Source organism: Hyposmocoma kahamanoa, unplaced genomic scaffold, assembly GCF_003589595.1.
Source record: "Hyposmocoma kahamanoa isolate Upper Pololo Valley unplaced genomic scaffold, ASM358959v1 64, whole genome shotgun sequence".
NCBI lineage: Eukaryota > Metazoa > Arthropoda > Insecta > Lepidoptera > Cosmopterigidae > Hyposmocoma > Hyposmocoma kahamanoa.
The window spans coordinates 18,940,544-18,940,778 of NW_020653852.1; positions in this window are offsets into that span (position 1 = coordinate 18,940,544).

Below are 235 nucleotides of genomic sequence, written 5' to 3' on the forward strand. Positions count from 1 at the left end.
GGGCTGATGTTTCCTTTTAAGCTTGATAAGGCCTGTGTTAGGAAACATCGCTCTTCTTTACAATTAATAATTAAACATTGCTCTTACATTAACCTTAATAAACTAAGACTAATTTAACGTATGTGTTACTTTGTGTGAGTGCATGTCCGTGTATATGTATATGCATGAAGTGTGTGTGAATGAGTGTTTGTGTGTGTGTGTGTGTGTGTGTGTGTGTGTGTGTGTGTGTGTGTGT